This window comes from Myotis nattereri (genome assembly GCF_964212035.1).
Source record: "Myotis nattereri genome assembly, chromosome: 2".
NCBI lineage: Eukaryota > Metazoa > Chordata > Mammalia > Chiroptera > Vespertilionidae > Myotis > Myotis nattereri.
The window spans coordinates 71,016,193-71,039,765 of NC_138076.1; positions in this window are offsets into that span (position 1 = coordinate 71,016,193).

Sequence of the window (23,573 nt, forward strand, 5' to 3'; positions counted from 1 at the left end):
ATAAGAAGAGTTGTGACAAGTAATGGTCAATTGTGTCTTTTGCTGTATTCGTGATCCTATGATTGTGCATGTTTGTTTGTCTCAATTCAATATACATAAACTGGAAACAAACAAACAAAAAATAGTTACCCATTTCTCCCACCACCACCATCTACCTCTGGCAACCATAAATCTGTTTTCTGTATCTATGAGCTTGGCTTATTTAATATTTTTAAGAATTTTATTTGTTATTTTTAAAAATTTTATTTATTATCTAAACAAAATATTCCCTTTGCACTGTTAGGATAGAGCAAAAGGAAAATGAATCCTAGGTAGCCAATTAATTATGTTAACTGCCACTACACATAATGGAATGCCATTGCTTTATCTCACTTACTCATAATTTATCTTCTGAAATTTTGTGACTTTTAATTTCTCTTCTTTTTAATTTATTTTGTCCACAGACTCCAAACCACAATTATAATGTGCTCTTTATAGCACAATTCTGACTTAACTTTTTAAAGTTTTTCAGAATACCTTAGAACCTCAGCAAAAAAGTATAAGTACCATGGGATGAGCATCCCAAGTTTTTCATGTCTCTTGTTCCCTTACACTATACCGCAGAATTCATCTCCCAGAAGTATGAACTGTATGCATTTTTATATTTCTTCTGTTTCATTGCACTGGCATGGCTTTGCTTTATGTCTGTGATCGTTATTTCACCTTGCCCTTAACTCTTAATTATTCCCTAATAATAAAAATTAGCTTATACTCTTCCTGTTTGGGAAGACTTCGCAAATGTCAAAAACTAGGGTGCCCTCCAGAATTCTATGTCTGGTACCAATACATCTTAGAACATTTTTCCTAAAGGTCTACTTATGTGTTTTCATGTGAGGAGCTTTATGGAAGGACCTGTTTATTACTGTGAGCACAGTTGCTGACACATAGCTGCACTTAATAAATATTTGAAAAGAGAAACTATAATATATCATACTAATAATAACCTCTTATGGTATCACATTGATCCTCATTTTACCTGCTTTATTTTATGTCTAAGATATATTACCGCCCCCTCATCCCAAATTACCTTCTCTTTTGGCCTCAACTCTAACTTACTCTTAAGGAGTTGGTTGAAGAGTGTCACTGTTTGCCAAGCAGGTGTTTGTAACTCACATGTCCATGTTAAATTTGCCTGTTGTACATCCACAGACTAGCCTGACCTTTCTCTCATAAGTCTGATACCAAATTCACAAGACCTTATTTAATGGTTTCCCTTCTTTACTCACTGAGATCTATGGGATCAGGAAGCCTATGGATCCACTTACCCCTGCATTCTAACATAATGCAGGGCTGGCAATATATTAGGCATTTAATAAGTGTTTATAAATGTAATGATTTATGTTTCTAAATCTGAACCAGTTCTCTCCTTGGTTTATATGTACACAATCTCCTAATTGCTAAATATTTAATTTTGAAAATTCAAAATAACTTCACTATTTGCAGTTAATTACTTCTATTTGTGATACACTTAGTGATTTTAGGAATTCTCTATCTGCTGAGAGAAACTCAGGTCGTGGAACCATTTTACTCCCTGTTTCTGATACTCTGTTCTTTTATAACTTCTATCCAGATCATTTCTGCCTTGAAGAATCAGACATTCTGCAAAGCCGACTGCTTCATTATTTGAAGAAAAGATGTAGGAAGAAGTATCATCTGCTATTGGATTCCTAAATCTATCCTAAATTTTCTATTGAACCTACTTCCACTTTCCAATATTGTGACAATCTTTGTTAGGTGCCATTAGTATGTTAATACTCCTCTATTGCATCCTTCACTTGCTGTGGAAACTGTCCTTAATTCACCACAAATTCTCTCACATGCAAAAGTCATGCACTGAGCCCTCAGACATTTTGGCTCTTGATATTCAAAGCCAATGTTGGACCCAAACTATCTATAACATCGTATTTTTATCAGTAATTTTTATTTGCTATGGGTTTAACTACCAATGAAAAAATCTCAGTTGAATCATTCTATGCTGTGTTGCCCAACATTTTGATTGAAATACACTTCAAAAAGTGTCCTGGCTGCTTAAATAGTCAGGAAAAAATACAATTCCTCAGATAATAACTCAAGAATATTACTTACAATATAATTTTTTTCACAATTCAGACCAGAAAACAAAAACAAATAACAATAATGTGATATGGATACTATTCAAACAAGAGTTTTATTGCAGCAAAAAGGGCAGAAATTAAAATCCCAGTTGGAGAAATTATTCTTAGATTGGAGGGAGGATATCCCTTCCATAGAAAATGAGGGCTAATAGACAGCTTATATATCTACCTTTATGCTAATGGTTTTCAGACCTCTTATTTGAGTTAAATACTCACATAATCAGCCCCCAAATGCTTCCTGGGCCTTTCCAGAATGTTTATCACAGGTGTCTCAAGTCAACATTTTCAAAATGGAACAAATGGGCTTCCCTAGTTTTGAACTGATTATCCACTAAGAATTCTATTCCTCAGTGTGTGACATCATGTAGTATTTGTCTTTCTGTGACTAACTTATTTCACTAAATATAATTTCCTCAATGTTTATCCAGGTTACCACCTATAGCAAGATTTGCCTTTTTAGGGCTAAATAGTATTCCATTGTATGTATAAACCATGTTTTCTTAATCTTTCATCTGTCAACAAACATTTAGGTTGTTTCCATAACTTGGCTATTGTAAATAATGCTTCACTGAACATAAGAGTTTAAATAGCTCTTAAAAATACTGATTTAATTTCATTTGGATATATACCTAAGAGTAGGATTACTGAATCACATGGTAGTTACATTTTTAAGTTTTGAGGAACCTCCATGCTGTTTTTAATAGTAGTTAAACCAATTTATATTTATACCAACAGCATATACAAACCTTATCTTTTCTCATAACCTTGCCAATACTTATCTTTTTTATTCTTTTTGATGATAGACATCCTGACAAATGTGAGGTGATATCCAATTTTATTTTCATTTCTGTGATTATTAGTGATGTTGAACATCTTTTAATATACCTATTGGCCATTGTATTTTCAAAGAAAACTGTATATTCAAGTTCTTTGTCCATTTTTAATAGTTTTTTTTTTTACTGTTAAATTGTAGGAGTTCCTTATATATTTTAGAATTAACTCCTTATCAGAGATATGATTTACAAATATTTTCTTCCATTCAATGGATTTTTTTACAGAGTTAGGAGAGAAGAAAAAGCCCTGAAATTTATATAAAACCAAAATTACCCCAGGTAGCCAAACAAACTTGACAAAGAAGAATAAAACTGAAGGCATCATATTTACTGATTTCAAAATATGTCCTAAATCTATGGTAATCACAACAGCATGGTACTCTCATAAAAACAAACATATAAACCAATGGAACAGAAATGAGAGTTCAAAAATAAATCCACATTTATAGTCAATATTGACAAGGGTGCCAAGAATACCCAATGAAGAAAGAATAGACTCTTCAACAAATAGTGCTGAGAAAAAACTCCAAGGGAAATCGAAGAGGGAAAGTTTCATGACAATGGTTTTGGTAATGATTTCTTAAACATAATACCAAAAGCATAGGGAACAAAAGCAAAGACAAGCACCTTATTATTTCACTCATATGTATAATCTAATAAACAAACAAACTAGAGACAGACTCATAGAGAACAGACTACAACTATCAGGGGAGAAGGTTTGTAGGACTGGGTGTAAAAGTTAAAGGGATTAAGCAAAAAATGAAAAACAAAGCATAATTTATAGACACAGATAACAATATGGTGATTACCAGAGAAATAGGAGGAGGAGGAGGAGGAGGAGGAGGAGGAGGAGGAGGAGGAGGAGGAGGAGGAGGAGGAGGAGAAGAAGAAGAAGAAGAAGAAGAAGAAGAAGAAAGAGAGAGAGAGAGAGAGAGAGAGAGAGAGAGAGAGAGAGAGAGAGAGAGAGAAAAGGAAAACAAAAAACAAATTAACAATAAAGACAAAATGAACTACATCAAATTATTGTTTGGTTTTGTTTTTATCGGAGTTTAGAGCTTCCTTCTTTATTTCAGGCCTGAAGACTCATCCTTTTTGATAAAATTCACAGCCCCATGAATGTGCCTAAGTAAATATATTTAAGAACACATTCATAGGCTTGCCTTTCCCCTCAGGTAGATCATAAGAGATAGGGAGGAGCAAATGATGAATGACTTTATTTGGCCTCAGGCATCTAGGAAAGCCCTCTCTGATACAGTGAAAATTAGGAAGAAGACAGAATGGAGTTTGCAGGTGGTGGTAGGATTTATTTAGATATTCCCTGGAATTATATTCAAGCATTGTAGATATCCACAGTGAGAGTGTCCTTGGTGTATCCTGTTTTCTTGGGTTAATATGTATAGAAGTGAGAAGAGGATGAACTGATAGAGTGGGAGAAAATTAAATTAAATAAAACATTTATAATGAGATCATTAAATGTGAAGAGTAAGAGTTAGGAAGACAAAAAAAGTGAGAATTCTCAGACTATTATAAGTTATCATTTCAGAGATACAACTATGAAACTCCAGCAACCAGTAACCACAATATTGTAAGGATATATTGTGCATAAAATGAAAACATTAATAATACAAAGAAATCAGATCAAATAAAGCATTTATTTTTTATCAAAGCATTTCACTAATAATTAAAATGTCATTTATGTCATGTTTATATGAGCAAGGTAGCTTTAAAGATTTTATTCCATAAGGAAAAAAAAATAAATCTTAACTTGATATTTCTCAAAATATATTTCACAGAAAAGTTGGTTCTATTAGCTGCTGGAAACAAATTTATTTTATGGTCAAAGGATTAGCAAGTAGTGAACACTCTATCTCCTTCTTAGATATTCACAAAACTTAAGGATATTGGAGAATCTGATAAATCCTCCAGTAAATAAATCTCTTTCATTTCAACATATTCATCAAAATGACACAGGACTCCTTGTCTGCCATAACTTAACAACTTTTAATGTACTCTGAACTGCTGTTTCTCAGAGCATGCTTTAAAATCATTGTTTTAAGCCGAACGATAAATGTGTGTATATATTTAAATCTCAGATAACTTGTTGTTTCCAAGTCACAAGTTTGAAATTACTTTCCTGGACACCATCTCCGAATATAAAATGCCCACTCAGGATGAGCTACCCCAGCAGAGAGATGGATAGTACCGTTTAATCAAATTCCTGTGGGAGGAGTGGGCGGCGGCTGCCCTGATTGCAGTTTAAGGTGAGAAGTTTGCTCTCCCTTGCTGAGCCGGACGGCTGGCATCCCGGTGCTTGTGCCCGGCTGGGCTGGCATGACTACCCTTGATTCATCCTAATCTATGAAATGTCAGTGTATTACACAGTCGGAAATAGGTCTGGACTGGAAGGGAGAGGAAAAGGCTTGCAATTTCAATTTGTCAGACATTGCTACAATTATAACACCGCGTCCCGTATGAAAAATTAGTGGTCTCTGCTGTGCACCAAAGAGCAAAGTGTGATTATCCGTCCCTTCAAAAGAGTGGATTGCTTTCCCAAAAGAGAGGAAACAGTGGCAAGGAGTTCAACCTTGATCATCTTCATCACATGGTCTGGTGTGAGAACACAGACAATCCATGTCATTGCTTTTTTTATTTGGTGTGGCTCCTGCATTTAGGAACTGTTCCTTTGGAGAGAAAAATTACCACTTTCACCACACTTCTGTGCTGTGGCACAACTCATGCAGGTGTTTCCTCTTTTCTTTGATTTCCCTTCTACCTATTGTTTGTCCCAGGCTTGCTACTTTTACAAAGACAATGGTACCGTTTGGCATTGGCATGGCTCTTCTTGAAGCATCTCTGTCCGGGTTGGAGGGATTGCTTGGAGAGCAGACACAGAGCCAGCTCCCGGCACTGTCATGACCGTCCCTGCTGAACTGATTACAGACACTGGTTGAGTTGCAATGATAGACACTTTCCCACTGCTGGTTGTGTGGCTGTTGGCTCCCCTGTGATCAGTCTGTGCTCCTGGCAAACTGGCTGCTGGTGGTGGCCGTGCCTCGTTAGAGAGTGATGCCATCTGCATTAACTGGATGATAGGAGATAGTCCTTCAGCAGCCTGTGCTCCTTGCTTCTCCTGGACGGAGACCTTCTGCTGTGTTTGTGTCTAGCTGGTGGTGATAATCGTCGGCGGCTGCTGGGTCTGCTGAGTGTGATCCTGTTGGCTCTGCACCTGCAGAGTCTGTCTTTTTCCCACCCAGATCTGGACCTATCCCTATGGGTCTGACTATATCTGCTACAATTTCCATGTCCCAGATACCAATATTGGCCTGTTGATTTAACCTTGTCACAAGGGTCAGTTTGGACAATGATAGGCTGGCCAGTCAATGTGAGTAGCAGGCCAGTGTTTAACACTGACTTGTACTGCTAATGGAGCCCCCTGGATCAGCTAACAATCTGAATCTTTCTAACTGCTGTATTGTAATATTTCTCTTTGTTGCATTCTGCCCATGGTCCAACCATTAGAATCCCATCCACAGAGAGCTTCACCCTGGAGATCCTAGAGGACTATGAAGCACACTCCAGAATGCAAGGGAATTTGTGGCAGGAAGACTAACTCTGGGCCTGGACTGAAAGCCTGGGCCTAAGGGTGGGAGTAAGGAATACAGCTCCACCTGAAACTAGCATTCTGCAAAGGTCAAGAACCCCAATGTGCCTGCTCCAATCGGAGCATCCCTGCATGGGCCTGGCCTCTGAAGTCCTTGGATTGCCTGGAGGCACACGCAGGCTCTGGGCCAGGGCCTCCAGCTGTTCTGCTCAACTGGCTAGGCACAGCTCAACTCTAACAATTTAATTTTTATTCAACATATATTCATGGGTATGTACAGTGGGCTATATTACTTTCTGATGGAGATAAAGGGATATTTAGGCAAGAATTACATATAAAACATCTATAAGGCAGTAGGAAAAATGAGAAAAGTACAGAAAATTATGGCAAGGACAAACTAGGAAATAAAAGAAATGTAGAAAGAAAGTTTTAGGGATATTAGCAGAGTAACAACCCTGTCTGACAACCAGAGAATAGAGCACAGAAAGCGTAATATTTGAGCAAGATCTTTAATGGGAAAAAGATTTTTATAAGAAAAATGGGGAATTTATGATAAACAGATAGGTTAAGTGTCTTTCAAAGAGTGGAAAATAGTCCACTGTGACAATAGCATAAAATACATATAAAGGAGTTGAAATATCCTAAATTTTGTTACTGTATTCTGCCTCAAGTTTTTTTTCTTCTTTCTCTCAATTCCTCTGGATGCTGTTTTTGTTTAGTATGGGCTTCTCATTGCAATCTTGTAAGTCAGCATTTCCCAGGTATCTGGCCTTGAACTTTTTACTCTGCCCACTCATTCTTAAAGCTGACATCACAGCCTTCATGGAAAACATAAAGGCTGATGACTCACATCTGAAACCAGTCTCCTAAACTCCAGGTCATTTAACCAGTTGCCTCCTAGGTTTCTCCTCTCAAATGCCCCATAATTGTAAAAGCATTATGTCCATCATTTCCTCACAGACCTATGTTGCCCTAAGTGCCCCAAATTAAGCGATAGCAATAAAATGCTTGAGAAAAACAATAAAGAGGATCCCTGGGCAACAATAATAATCACATGATGTCACATCTCTAGACAATTTAGGCTATCCCTCAGAAATGTTCCACACCGAGGAAATGAGAGAGTGATAGCAATTGATCCTAAAGACAGTTAGACTGGTAAAGGAACTTCACTGAGATGTGCCTCTGTGGAGAGGTGGAAGAATCGAGTGAAATAGATTTTCAACTTTAAAGGGAGGCATGTAGGACTAACTACATAATTGGCAGTACCTAGTCAAAAATGAAAAGTCGGGCCTCTTTTTCAAAAAATGTTAAGAATTTTAAGTCAGCCACAGTAGAAGCCACAGTAGAACATTGAACTAAGTGTGGAACCTTCGCAAGTGCATGCCCTGTGACTGCACAGCCCGCCCAGGCTGAGGCCATCCCTACATGCAAGCCTGACCACCTGACGGACTGGATTGCGTTATAAAGCACTTGGGGTTTTCAATTGTAAAAATAGAAAAGTATTGTGATACAGAAGTTTATTTAGCTAATGAATGGATTAGATACTTTGGTTCTTTGCTGTTTCTATTAATCCATGATCTTATTTTAATAAGTGTTGTAATACAAACCTAAAAAATAGGAGAGAGAAAACTCTAAATGAGACAAAAAATGTGACAAAGAATTTTCCACTAACTTCTGCATCATCTATGCAGCTCTACCATGTAATTACCACAGAGATTACAGGAAACATTTTGTAAATAATCATGCCAATTAAGTACTTGTGCTTTCACTTTTATTAACTCACACCCATTCGGCATCCATAACTTTTCATACCGATACGTTTGACATTTATTAATGTATTTTTTAAAATATATCTTATTGATTTTTTACAGAGAGGAAGGGAGAGAGAGAGAGAGTTAGAAACATCGATGAGAGAGAAACATCGATCAGCTGCCTCCTGCACATCTCCCATTGGGCATGTGGCCGCAACCCAGGTACATGCCCTTGACCGGAATCAAACCTGGGACCCTTCAGTCCACAGGCCAACGCTCTATCCACTGAGCCAAACCGGTTTCGGCATATTAATGTATTTTTTTATCCAGAAGTTCTCACTGCGTCCACTGGCATTTGTCTTAACTGCTTGTGTCTATTTTAAAGAAAATATTCACGTGGTTCTTGTTTTCAATTCTGACATTTTATCTACAACTTCCTTCATGGTAACCTCAGAAAAAAAATTATTATTTCTATTCATATTTCATTCTGCAATTATTTAATTCCTTCCATTATTCCTTAGTGGTAAAAGTCTTCTATTATTGATCACGCTGTCTTCCAAGAAATATTGAAGGAATCCTCTGTTGTTTTATTCACTTCCAGTGCAGCATATCTTCATATCACCAACTGTGCTTTCTGCAGTCAATGCATTTTACACTTTCAGTTTGACTTCATTATTTACTCTTTCTGGTACATGCAACATTTTTCCAAATTCACGCAAATTAGGCATCGAGGCAAAATATATGCCTAGTAAGACTTATGTAAAAGAATTCTGTGGATATCTTTTGTGCATCAAGTTTGACATATATGCCCCCTCTGGTAGAGTTTTGATCCCTCATCATTGGAACCTGTCAATCATTCTAAATCATATGTGGGTTTTATAATGTGAGGATATTTCCCAGAGGCTAAAGTAACTGAAAGTCTTGGATAAATTGAAAAACAAACTAATAAAGAAATTCAACAAAAAGCATATCAGAATGTATCATTCTGTATATTCTTAATATTTGCATTTTCAATGCTCTGCCACACAGAAAAGAAGAAAAATTCTATTATTAAAATGCTTAGGATAAAAATGTTTTTTAAGTTCTTCTTGTTTTAGAAAATAAATATCTGGAATGATATCAGGGAGAGAAAGTTATCTGGCACCATAAATTTTATATTTATATTTTTAACAAATGGTGCCTATAAATCTTTTGATACATAATTTTAATGATGTATATAGCATATGAGTATTTCTAAAATTCTAAACTCTTTTGCCTTGTCTGATATTCTGGTCATGTGCTACTGTCATCCCCAAAGTTGTTATACCCAGTGTTTCTTTTCTGGTTAATTTCTTAGTAATGAATGGGGAAATATAACTAGAGAAGATGTTTTAATTAAAAGAACAGCCCTAACCAGTTTGGATCAGTGGATAGAGCATTGGCCTGAAGGGTCCCAGGTTTGATTACGGTCAAGGGCATGTACCTTGATTGTGGGCATATCCCCAGTAGGGGGAGTGCAGGAGGCAGCTGATTGATGTTTCTAACTCTCTACATTGTACTTTACATTGTTGAGGATTTCCTCAACCTTATGTGCTAAATCATTAAATAAATTTTTGCTGGTAAGAGATTTTGACTATAAAGGTTAAGGGGGAATTTTGGATATAACTTTGCTATCAAAGCAATAAACCAAAGACCTGCAGGAATAGCAGCACATGTCAGTGTCTTACTGTATAAAAGAAGCCAAGGTAAGAGATCTCCGTTACATTGTTACTTAATTACACATTTTGATTTTGAGTAAGGCAGATGTGTATTGAAAAATTATAGTGGATTGCTATAAATCAAATTAGGCAGCAATTCCAATTGCAGTTGATGTTTCATATATAGACTCTTTGATGGGACAAAACAACACAAACCTGGTATCTGTTGGAAAACCAATAATTTTATAAATGAATTGTCTCTATGAATATAACTTGAGAAAAACAGAAGCAGTTTGCATTCCCATGGCAGGAATAGAGGAGTACATTCATTCAAAATTATAACAACTTTGCTTGGGGCTTTATCTGTACATAATTAATAGTCAAAGATTTTCAATATACTTACCCACATCACTAATGAAAATTTGAAGCTCTCCTCATGCTACTGAAATGTCTGTTTTTCAGGGTTAGGAGCATGTTAGTTTACTCACTTCAACATGGATGAAAGTAATAAAAAAAGTAGTATAAGATGAATCTCTTTGGACTTTGGAGACAACATACAGCTCACTTCTGAGCGTGTTGCTCTTGTCCATTAATGTAATGAGCATTGACACTCTGCATAAAGAGGGATCCTCAGCAATAAATGGTTCTCTAGCTGTTCCCAGATGGAGTGCAAACAGATTTTTTCTTTGGCCTGCATCCAACTATGCCTGAAGTATCTATTGCAGATAGGTATGCTCTATGTATCCTGTGGCAGGCACTAATAAGATAAATATAAAGTAGCCTCTGATAGTTTTGGAGCAAAGCAAAATTTTCTTAGAAAGTAACTGTTTCCTTAAATCAGGTGGTGACTTCTGGTAATTCAAAATTTATTACTAGAAGTTAAGCCTAGAGCTTATATCTCTAGTCTTTTGATATTTACTAGTATTCCAAGTTTTAAGTTACCTAAAGTTTGGTAACTACCCTTGTCTACTTAAACAGCATGGAGGGACTGGAGAGTATTATGCTAAGTGAAATAAGCAAGTCAGAGAAAGACAAGCATTACATGATTTTACTCATATGTGTAATCTAATGAACAAAATAAACTGATGAACAAAATGGATCCAGAGACATAAAAGCATCGAAAAGACTATGGAATCCCAGAGAGAAGGCATGGATGGGAACAGATCAACCAAAGAACTTGTATGCATATATGTATAACCCATGGACACAGACAATAGTGTGGTGAAGGCCTGGGGCAGGGGGTTGAGGGGTGGGCCTGAAGAGGTCAATGGGGAAAAAGGGGGGGCATATGTAATACTTTTAACAAAAAATATTTTTAAAAATCAATGGGACAATGTCTAAGGGTGAGGACTTAAAAATAAACAAACAAACAAACAAATAAATAAATAAAATAGGCACTACCCCTAAATTATTTTTATATACTATAAAATGTGAACCAATATATTATAGATTTACAATTAGATCAGATTCCAGCTTCTGTACAAGGCACACTTTAAATATCTCAGCTTCTTTTATAAGTTTTTCTATATCACTTGAATTATTCTGCTATTTGTTAGGATCTTATTAAGATCTTGAATTCTACTCTGAATCGGATTTTGTCAATAGTGATAAAATATTTTAATTCAATGTGATACTTAATATAAAAATATCTAATTTATTTGAAGTTCAACTTAAGTAATTAATGTTAATACTAGCAATTAGATGATAAATTAGTTATCAAATAAACATATGTTGTTTTGAAAGGGGGAGAAAGCAATGTTTTTCCCCCAAATGCCTACCTTGTCAATAAAATGGAATATAGTAAATCAAGTTTTCATGTTAACTATTATACATAAATTTTTTTAAAAAGTAAATATAAAAGAACACAGTGAACATTAGACTATATGTATTTTCCTTAAAAGGTCAGTTTATTGATGTTGATGTATTTTAATTGCATGGTATACCTTTAAAATAATATCCTTGGGTAAACATTTTTTGTTTTCTATAACATATTTTTGCTAGTAAATATTAGAATAAAAGAGGATTTTCTGAGATAATCCTGAATTTTTGAAATAAAATTATTTGTCTGCACATTTTGCATTCATTCTAACTCTATTTCTCTAGTTCACTGACAACAGTATTCACAGGAGTGATGAGAGAGCGGGTATGACTACAGCACCAGGGTCTTGAGTGAGGAAGGTGAAATGGAACATGGAAAGACAAAAGGCTGAGACCTTTCTCAGGGTGCTCTTTCATTTGCAGCCATTCTGTTCAGGAATCCCAGGATAACTTTCAATATCTAGTGGATTACAAATAATGATTTAATAGAAGATAATCCTGATCAAAATCCACCCTAGCAGATTTTTTTTTCCCTGTTCTTGCTCCCTCTTCCACACTCTTTGTAGATTCTGAATTTTGAATGGGGTCATCATTTTTCTATGGTCTTATGGTTGCTGGAATGGGCAGTATTCAAAAAACATTTTTATTTATTTGTTTTTATGAATAAAGTGCAAAAAAAGAAAATATAACATTGAATAATTTATTTATTAACTTTAATTTGGAAGAATAATTTTCAAAGGTTCATGAAACATTGACAACATCCTCCTGTTAAATGGCTGTTTTAAATATTGGGATTTTACTGTCTCTCACTTTGCAATCCTAACTTTAAGATTCACCAAACCTATTTATTTACATTAAATTCAGGAGGAAAATACTAATTCAAAATGTCAAAGTGAAATTTTATATTGTGAAAATTCAAGAGTATATATTTTGAGCTAATAATTGGTAACACTGCATGCACCATTTTAAAAAAAAATTATAAGGCACACCTGTAAATTATGACTTTGATTGTTAAGATAAGCTAAACTAAAATAAGCAATGATCAGTTTATGAACACTGATGAAGGAAACATCTTTCTGGATTTAGTAACAGAAGAAAATAGTATTTACCAAGAGATCTCCTAATCATGATAGTGATTTCTAGGAAGCTTAAAATCTACCTCTAAAAAGTATATAAAAATTGATTGCATGCATTCTGTGGGCTAAGTCTTCTTTCCTTCATTTAATACTTGTGCTTAATCATCTTACATGTATTCACTATGAATCATTGGTTTCATTTATCATTGAATTCTCTCATTAATCCTTCTTCATTCTTTAGAGTATGTTTAATTGATTCACATTTACTTAGTCAACAAATAAATAGTTCTTAGAGGGTGAAGGTTGACAATATAAAATTGGTCCAAAAATGTGTCATATGTCACATATATGTGCACCTTTATTCAGATGCATCATGTAGCTTTCATTTCATGCCCTGGTAGTTTTCTCTTGCTCCCAATTTTTTGATGCATGCAGGAGCTAAGTCAGCCATTCTGACACATCTGTAAACCTAGAAGTGGAGAGATTTAACATCCCATGTGGTTCACATGTTTTATTCTCTCACCTCCTTTAAGCTCTTGCAAAAAAAAGATAACATATTAAACCTATTGTAAATTGAAACTTGTATTCTTAATTTTTAATTCATTCTTAATTTATCACATGGGATTATTAAGTTATATAGAAATAAATGCCAAGATGGCAAGAATATTAGTCTTCTTTGTTAATTGTTGTCCCTTCATTGTACAGCAAATCTGTATATACACATATCAGTGAATATTTCTATATGTAAACATATGTATCTCTATTAAGCTAAATATGAATTTATGTTAAGGTCTCCAATTTTAATCTATTACCATATGGATCATTCTAGACTTCTCTCCTAGATTGTGTGTAACATCCCACTTCAACAGTGAAAAACCTAGCTCTCACCAACTGCTTCTCATTTACTTAACTGTTCAATCCTGGTCTACATGTATAATGGTTTCAGATTTGTTAACCCAATTCCCATGGGAAACAACTTTATCTATTAGAGTAGTGTTCTTTTGTACAGTTCTATTTGACTTTATTTTTACAGTGTTTCAAGTTGCATTTTTTCCCATCCCATGTAGTGAGCTTGTTCCATTTATTTTAATACAGCTAGATTGTTTTGTCATATGCTGCATTCTATTCTGGTATCCCTCAATTTCCTAAATATTTTTTTAAGTTTGCATACAAGAAGTTTCACTTTTTGTGCAGTAAAGGTCTATGTGCATAATGGCATGTATCCATCAATACTATAGCATAAAGAATATTTTGACCACTTTAAAAAAAACCTCTGCTCTTCACCTATTTAGCCTCTCTCATCCTAAAAAACCTGTTAATCACTGATCTGATACCATCTCCATTGTCCTTATATTCTTTTTTATAAAGTAATATTTTTATATTTTGCCTAGTTATTTTAATAATATAAACATATCCAAAATTGGCAGTGCTTTGGTTAAAATATAATTTCTGAAATATGACAGACTCTCCCTTGATGACATATGATGTTTTCTCTAAATGTAACATAAATTTAAAGTAAATCAAGGGATTTTGGAAATAAAAATATCCTATTTATTAATCCATTCCCAGACCTTTTAAGCTCTGAACTGTAAATCACAAGTCATCAGGAATGCATTTTAAAATTGAGAAAACAGAGGGTTGAAATATGTCTCTAGTATATCATTGTAAAAAGTTGTAAAAAAATTAAGCTGGTTCTAAATGGAGTTGTGATATTCTGAACCAGGAAGAATTGGATTACATGCAAATGTTATAGAATATGATCCAAATTCAAGCCATGAAATATTCAGAACATAGGTATAAATTCCCATAAGCAAAGAAGAATTTACAACACATTTTATATGTGAGAGTCAGGAAACAATAAGCACAATCTAAGAACATTATGTCAGATAACGAGGGCTTGTAAATGTAGTATAGTCTTTGTTAATGAAGGCACTCATCCCTAAATAGGACAATTTTGGGGTTTGGCAGTAAAGAAATGATAGAAGAATTAGTAGAGCTTTGCAGGTTTTTACCAGTGCTTTTATAGCATGCTAATTCTATTTTACTCTCTTCTTTCCAGGGTGTAATTGCTTTAGGAAGAAATGTCAAGATCTGTGAATTAATTGAAATTTCCATGATGGTAAAAATCCCTTGGTGAACATGGGGCGAAGAGGAGAGTTCCAAACATGTGTATACAAAATTTGTTTAGTATCAAAAAGGCACCATAAATTTTTCTAGGCATAATGAAGATTTGAAAGAGATAATTTCTCCCTCTAGGAAATTAACACCATTTGTCAGTGATAGAAAAGTAAAGAAGCAACTACAAAATAATATAATAAATGCTATGCTAAAGTACTGTAAGATTGTTTATCTCCACTGGAAGCTTTTCTAGGAAGGCTGGGTTTTTGGTGGAAGTGGAGTTCTTGCTGTGCTGCTGGGAAAATAATTCCTGAAAACCCCATGGAAAGATGGAGTATCGTGGATAGCTTTATTGATGATTTAAAACTAAAGGGTCCCCCTCGCCAAGGTTCCATCTCTGTTCATCATGCTATGGAAGAAGTCCAATCTTATCTTCAGCAGGCCGGAATTAGGGATAGAAAAAAGTAGGTTTCAGTTTCTCATATGTAAAAATACATGAAGGTTATGATTATTACAATAGATTTATTAACTCAAAAGAATGTCACAATGGCACAGTAAACATATTTTCCCCACCCCTGTATATACTATTTGAGTACCTGCATTTTTCTAATCCATATAACATGTGTTTCTGGAAATCACCTTTGAGGTAAATATGCCATGTTGAATATAAAAATTCAAATAATGCACACAAGAAATTATTCAGGCCTGAACTAGACTGATGTGATAAGAAAGGAGCATAAATAAATATGAGAGACACTTTGTATGTGGATTGAATGATTATCATGATTACTTAAGAATAGAACTTACCAAGTTAGTGATACATCCCAGATTTCTAACTGTATTTGTTTACATTTATCCAATAAACCAAGATAGAAAATATAGCTGGGATTTATTTTTTTATGAGTGATGATCTGTTTTCACTACTTTTAATATTAGATTCCAGAAAGTGGTATCTAAAAGGCAATTGTGAAAACAAATCTGAAGCTCAAAGATATGTTCTATATACAGTATATTCAATTTTGAAGTTTTAACACACACACAATATCCAAAACAGTAAGAGTGAATTAGAAGTCTTGGGGAAAGATGTAAATTGCGGTTCACAAAGCCAAACGCTTACCTTGTAAACAAGTAAAGCATTCCAGATGCAAGAGTAGTAGCAATGGTTTAGAAATGGAGGCCACGTGTTTCTTTTAATGGAGCCAATGGATCTTCAACACTAGGGATTTGCCAGGTCATATAATGTTGAAGGAGAGCCAAATGTCTATACTTTTACATATTCTGCCTCTTGTGTATTTTGGTAATTATCTTCGCAAGCAAATAAATGGTCTCTGCATGTTTTAAGTGAAAAGGTGGATTTTTGTAATGACATTTATAGTCACATAACTGGTGGCATACTTCCCAGTGTTTCAGGCTTACAATGTGGACAGAAATCAGTTAAGTCTCTGTAGGCTTAACATTCTTCACATGCAGTACACATATCTCCAACATACGCACTGAACATCAGCTCAGATTCACTTCTGCTCTCCTAATTTTAGATTCTAAATTTGAAAGGGAGTGTCTGATAAGGTAAGCCGAGGGCAAATAGCCCATGTGATAAGTGCTAGTGAGCAGGCAGAGTGGATTAAACAACTTTGCCTTCCTGGATGGTAGAAAAGACACTGGAGCCTGTCATCTCTACATAGTAGGGGGTCTTCCTCAAGAGGAGTGGAGAATCAGTGCTGGAAAGCTAAATAGCTTCTCCACAACAGTAATCAATGCTATATTTAAAACACTATGTGCTAAACACACTTATCTAGCACAGAGCTCATTCAGACAACGTTTTGCAACCTCATGTAATAATAGAGAGAGAGAGAAAGAAAAAAGGATAGACTTGGACTATTAAGTACCAACATTTAAGGAATGAGTATTGTGCACAGAGTTCAACCAGACTGATATTTCCTGAAAATTTCCAAGAAAAATATCTGCAGTCAATAATTTTTCAGTCAGAAGGGAGATACAGCAATATGCATAAATGAATTAATATTTCAGACTAAAATGTGTCCTTTAGACTTTGTAACATTGGGATTAAAATTATAGCTCATGTCTCTTCAACAATGATGTTGGGAAAATTAGAGAGATAGATGCAAAAATTTAAATTAGATCATCAACTTATACAATACATAATAATAAACTTAAAATGGATAAAAAATTTAAATGTAAGTCACAAAACCATAAAAATTCTAGAAGAAACCAAAGACAGCAAAATCTCAGACATCTCTCATAGCAATATGTTTACTGATACATCTCCTAAGGCAAAGGAAACTAAGGAGCATATAAACAAATGGGACTCCATCAAAATAAAAAGCTTCTGCACAGCAAAAGAAATAATCAACAAAATGCAAAGGGAGCTCACTGTGTAGGAGAACATATTTGGCAATGATACATCTGATAAAGAGCAAATATCCAAAATACATAAAGAACTCATACAACTTAACAAAGGAAGACAATCCAATTAAAAAATGGGCAAAGAATCTAAACAGACACTTCTCTAAAGTGTACAAAAGGATGGCCAATAGATGTATTAAAAAATGCTCAAAGTCACTGATCATCAGAGATATGCAAATTCAAATGACAATGAGGTACCACCTCACACCTATCAGAATGCCTACCATCAAAAAAATAAATAAATGACAATTGCTGGCATGAATGTGGAGAAAAGGGAATCCTAGTACATTTAACAAGCTCCTTAACGAGCTCGGTCTTGGAACGAATTAAACTTGTAAGCCAAGGCCCCACTGTATGGTCTACCATATTCTAACTTATATTGCTTGTTAGATATACAAGGAGCACAGAACTGTTCCTCCCTATTAGGTTGCACTTCTTGCCTGTTCTTTAACATAGGCTGGATAATAATTATTCATAAAAACAATGGGAAGACAATAATAGTATGGGATGAGTTATTTTTGTTTATAACCGAATAGAAACAGACTGAGGCTAGTTTAATGTAGTGGATGTGTGCAGGTTGGAATCTATATTGATTGTAGGATGGAGAATCTAGGTTAGGAAAAATGTGCAAAAAGGAGACTCAGAGCACATGGCAGCAGAAACAGCTGGACAGAAATTTACTGGACTCTCTGTTACCACACTGAACATGGTTCCACCGCCAGCGTAAGAAATTTTAAACTTTCCTTCTTTTGCATTAAAATCTCTCGATCCACAATTTCGTATGTGAGACTCTGTTTGACTGAGCTTCACCAATGTTAACTTTTGATTCAGGAGCCATGCTATTGCCTCAAAAATGTGGGACTGGCTGGACTGAGGAAAGGGCTATTCGAAGCTGAACAATAAAAATAATAAGTGCTCATCACTTTGGCTTCTCAATATCTAAGAATTCTCTTCTGTCCATTTTTATGTTGATAAGCAAAATAATAATGCACCTATACTTTAAGAGATACTCACTCTCTTACCTAATGTGAGAGAACCCCCAAATATTGTCAGTTAGTATATAGTTCACATTTAGGTTAATTATTTTTGATGGCTTCACAGGGTCATTTTACCAATCATTCAGAGTAGAATTAAAACCTCTCCTCCTCAGACTAGTCCAAAAAATTCAAGAGGAAGGCACACTTCCAAGCTCTTTCCATGAAGCCAGCATTACGCTAATTCTAAAACCAGAAAAAGACACGACAAAGAGAGTTACAGACCATTATCCCTGATGAATATAGATGCTAAAATCCTCGACAAAATTCTAGTAATTCTGATCCAGCATTACATTACAAAGATCATACACCATGACCAAGTGGGATTTATTGTACATTCTTTTTTATAAACTATATATTTTTATTGATTTCAGAAAGGAAGTGAGAGGGAGAGAGAAACATCAATGATGAGAGAGAATCATTGATTGACTGCCACTTGAGTGTCCCCTACTGGGAATTGAGCCCCAAACCTGGGCATGTGCCCTGATCAGGAATCAAACCGTGACCTCCTGGCTCATAGGTCCATGGTCCACCACTCACCCACACCAACAATCTTATCTTTAAGATTCAGCATACGATCACATGGCTAATGTTATTAGAAATAATCCTTGAGAAAACTGTGGGATGTATTAGATTAGTAAAATTGCTAGCAACTAAATTTAGATTTTTACCTATAAGGCTTAGAACTGAAACTAACAAAAGTTTAAAATGATCATTTTAGATTTGATAGTTGGGCAGTATGTGAGTACATGGGCAACTAAAATGTATCCCAAATGTAAGAAAGTTAAAATCATAAACAGTATCTGTTTTAACAATGCAATTTTGAAATTATATTCCCAGATGGCCACAGGGAAATATGCTAAATACCTACAAAATGATGGCAAATGTCACAATCTCTAATATAACAAAATAGGCAAAACAATATAAAACAAGCGTTAGTCAATATATCTTGATGTATGCCTAATATGTTTTTTAAAACCTGAAAAAGAAACTAGAAAATAATCAGGATAACTTGCCAGCTCAGACCTCAAAAGGCAGGGCCATTAAGGAGTAACCAAAATGTTGAAATAACAAGTTATTGAAAATTGTCATTGTGATAAATTATCTACAAAATGTCTTATTTACTGTCTTCATCTGCTCAGACCGCCATAATAAAAATACCATACATGGAGTTGCTTAAACAACAGAAATTTATTTTCTTACAGCTCTGGAGCCTGAGAATCCAAGATCAAAGTGCCAGCAGATTCTGTTCCTGGTAAGGGCTCTTTTCCTGGCTCAAGTCCTCACACAGCCTCTCCTACCTGCATGTATGTGGAGTGAGTAAGCAAGCTCTGTGGGGCCTCTTTTATATTTATAAGCACACTAATCACATTTTGATGCATCCTCAGGATTTCATCTAACTCCCAAAGGCCCCAACTCCAAATACCATTACTTTGAGGATTTGGAGTTTGACAATTTAATTTTGAGGGCACCTAAACATTTAGTCCATAACATATATCTAGCCCATTTGTCTCTAGCCAAACTGCAATTATTTACAGAATAACATTTATTTAATAAAAATAAAAAAGAACCATGGCCGTTTAACTCAGTTGGTTGTAGGATCGTCCCATACACAAGGGGTTGTGGGTTCCATTCTTGTTCAAAATACATACCTAGGTTGAGAGTTTGATCCCTGGTCAGGTGCATACTGACAGTTAACTATTAGATATTTATCTCTCACATTTATGTTTCTCTTTCTCTCTCTTTCTTCCCTTTTCCCCCTTTCTAAAATTAATATATCCTCAGATGAGGGGGGAAAAAGATTGTGGTAACTGCAGACCAGTAAAGACCAAGAATATAGTTCAAGGATTTGTATGAGGTTGTATGATCTTTGAACTCAGATCTTAAAAATGAGAGAGAGAGAGAGAGAGAGAGAGAGAGAGAGACAGGGAGACAGAGAGAGAGAGAGAAGATAAAGCCTTGGCAGATAACTGAATTTTATGTAAAAAAAAAAAAAAAGTTTTCTTTCCCTGCCAAGCGTCAGTTTTTCATTGCTATTATTAATTATTAATTAATATGAGATTGTTAGGTTTATGATTCATAAAGTAATCCAAATAAAGTCATGCAAATAGAAAAAGGCAAACCTAGAATTTTTTTTAAAATTGATTTGAGAGAGAGAGAGAGAGAGAGAGAGAGAGAGAGAGGAAGAGAAAGGGAGAGAGCGATAGAAACATCAATGATGAGAGAATCATTGAACAGCTGCCTCTTGCACGCCCCCTACTGGAGATCAGGCCTAAAACCCACGCATGTGTCCTGATAGGTAACCAAACTGGCAACCTTTTGGTGCATGTAATAATTCTCAACCTGTTGAGTCACACCAACTGAGCACGAACGTAAGAATTCTTATCCAGAACAGTTTGAAATTTAAAATATATTTTCATAACAATTTACACAGTCCAAGTAACCTACATACACCTGTACATTTATGACAGGATTAGGACAAGCAATAAATTAGAGAATGGTCAGCATCTAAATGATATATAAAACCATGTTGCTCAATGTGTAGTTTCTAACACAAAAGATGTCAAAAAACTCGTCTAAATGCATCAAGATTTAGGTGAGGAGATGATGAAATCAGCGAATTGACTAAGAAGGATTGTTTATAAGGTAGGAGGAAAACCAAATCTGATGAGTCAAGTGAAGATTCAAGAAGTAGGAAATGTATCTAAAGTGTCATATAGTGCTTATAGCTACAGTAGGATTAGACCTAAGAAATTGTAGTTAGTTTCTGGTGTTATGGAAATGATTTTTCTCAACAGTACCCAGGCTCAGATACCACCAAACACCCAAATATTGGTTCATCCTAATGAAAAGTGGAAATTAAACTGGAACATGTGGTGTTCCCCTGGGCAGGATGCAAAGGTGGCCTCCCGGGTTCTTGTGCAGGTGGGTTGGAAGAATGAAGCCACGGACAAAGGGTGGTATAGGAAAAGGTGGCAATTCATTGAGAAACAAGCACAGACTCTCCCATGGGAAGGGGGAGAGAGACCCACTAAGTTCCCTTTCTTAAGGTTTATAAAGGCTGCAGTTCTTTGTCCTGATGTGCCCTCTGATTGGTCACTATAGGGGCTTCAGAGCTCAAACCCCATCTGTGGTTCCCCTCCTTTCCTCCCTTCTGTTTTTCTATTCCCTTTGGCCTTCCTCTTTCCTTTATTCTGGGAATGTATGCCTTCTGCAGCTCCCAGCTTTGTAGCCCTGTGGTTCTTCCCCATGGACCCCCGAATTCCTAAACCTGCCTATTTTACCCCTAAAAACTCCTTTCAGTAAGAGACTAGCAATTCCATTGGCTTTGGTACTCACTCCACTTTGAATATTCATAAATTTGACTTGATAATCTTGGTTTGTTCTTAAGTAGGGCATCTTTTTTTTTTTAAATAAATAGTTGGCCATATTTTTTTATTCCCCAAACTCGTTATTAATCCAGTGAACAAATATTGATTAAAAACTTACTGTGTTGCCTGCCACTCTTGTGCTAGACACAGGGAACACTTCAGTCATGGGAAGGACAGGCAGTAAACAAGAATCAGCCACACTGTGGTCAGTGATATGAAGATGACAAATGTGATGGGCTGGGTAAGGCAAGTAGGAATGGATGGACTAGGGAAGCTCACTAAGTGATATTTGAACTGAGACCTGGAGCATGAGAAAAAGTCAGACCTTCCTTCCTTCCTTCCTTCCTTCCTTCCTTCCTTCCTTCCTTCCTTCCATCCTTCCTTCCCTTCATATTTTCATTTCTAATAAAGTAAACATCAATCTTTAATATTCCACATTAAAAAAAGCTCTTTCGTGGTCATTTTATTTTTTTCCCAGAGTATAAGGATCATGGGACCAAAAAGTGAGAAAAACACCGTGGTCCATCCCCAACCATGATTAGTCCATTTCTTGCTCTGACCACATAAGTCGCCATTGTAATCTGATTGCAAACCACTCCTGTATAAGGTGCTGGCTGAGCCCAGGAAGCTGATCAGTAGTAGTGGCTGGTTGGATTGATTGGTAGTAATGAATTAGTGGATTTATTGGTTGTTGCTTTTTACCTCTTCCTTCTCCTTCTCATTCTCCTCTTCTCACTCCTCCTCCTCCCCTTCCTCCGCCTCCTCCTGAAGTATCCATCATATATAAAAACTGCTGTTTGAAATTTTAACCCTGATAGTATTGCTTCTGTCTTAAATAATAAGGAAAATAAGACTACTCCCATCCCAGAGAGGCCATAAACTATGCCCCAGATATAGTTGTCAGTGCTGACACCCAGACAGTTGCCAGGCCTTAAGATATGGTCTCATGGCCCCTTCCCAGTATGCAGGCCTTCTTTCTCAGAAGGCCTGGAAGTCTCATTCCAAATTTGGGAGACAAAGGACTGGAAAAAGTATAAATAAAGAGAGTTTCCTCCATATTGGGGGCCCAGAATTTTCTCTGGGCCTTCACAGAATTTAATAATAAAACGTAACTCCTGCAGTTGGCACTGCAGTTCAGCCCTTGCTTCAGCAGGGTGCTGTGACTGTAGTCGCTGGCCAGCTTAATAAAGGCTCCTAAATTTTGATCTGAGTCCCTGGTGGTCGTCTCTGTGGGTCGTCCCATTACATTTGGAGGCCCCCAGGGAGATCCACAGAGGCCGAGTTGCAAATGCCCCAGGCGAGGGCACTCCAGTCTCTGTCCCAGGGCCCAAGGATGTGGAGTGTTTTCCTCCCAAAACTGCAATCCGAAAACAATGAGCCACCTGGACCTCCAGCCGGGAGGTAAGAATCTGGTATCTGTGGAACGTTCCCTTTAGGACTCAAAAGAGGGCTGGACCCAGTGGAACCTCGGAGTCCTACTACCCGACGTGACGGCGTCTGGGGGTCCTGGTCTGGGCAACCTTAGGTTGCATTTTCTGGTTTGTTTTGTCTTTGTTCTTTGTTGTCTTTGTCTTTGTCAAAATGGGTCAGGGTCAGTCGTCTTCGTTGACCCCCTTACAATATTTCTTGAGAATTTTCAGCAGAGAGGACTACGCCACCCCTGTTCCACGTTTGGGTTGGGTGGCCATCTACCGGGTCCTTTGATCTAGGAACCGCAT